Below are 298 nucleotides of genomic sequence, written 5' to 3' on the forward strand. Positions count from 1 at the left end.
ATAAAACAGTTTTAAGTGATACGTTTGCTACTGTCAGAAAATGAAAACTAGGAATCATTACAGGTTCTAGGAGTCATTGCACATCTTTGAGAAGAACAGAATTCTCTCATTTTCCTTTTTAAACTGTTTTTCAGGGTTTGGAGAACATTGATTAAGGAAACGTTGTCCTGGTTGATGAAGAACAACTCAGTCATGCTCTTCTATCCCCGCTAGTAGATTATGCAGCATATTGTGTAGCATGCATTGTATTTTGTAGTGTGTAATAAAAATAAAAAATAAAATCAGAGGTTTTCTGTAC

At 33.9% G+C, this 298-nt stretch overlaps 1 long non-coding RNA gene across 1 annotated transcript in view; it reads left to right on the forward strand.

The window, feature by feature from the left end:
* LOC105000862 overlaps positions 1 to 286 on the forward strand; it is a 1,888-nt gene extending 1,602 nt beyond the window's left edge. Inside the window, exon 2 of the long non-coding RNA XR_826794.1 lies at positions 135 to 286. This is a non-coding gene — a long non-coding RNA (uncharacterized LOC105000862). The remainder of the gene's footprint in view (positions 1 to 134) is intronic.
* Positions 287 to 298: the final 12 nt, after the last annotated feature.

The sequence above is a fragment of the Bison bison genome, unplaced genomic scaffold (genome assembly GCF_000754665.1).
Source record: "Bison bison bison isolate TAMUID 2011002044 unplaced genomic scaffold, Bison_UMD1.0 scf7180017864375, whole genome shotgun sequence".
Lineage (NCBI taxonomy): Eukaryota > Metazoa > Chordata > Mammalia > Artiodactyla > Bovidae > Bison > Bison bison.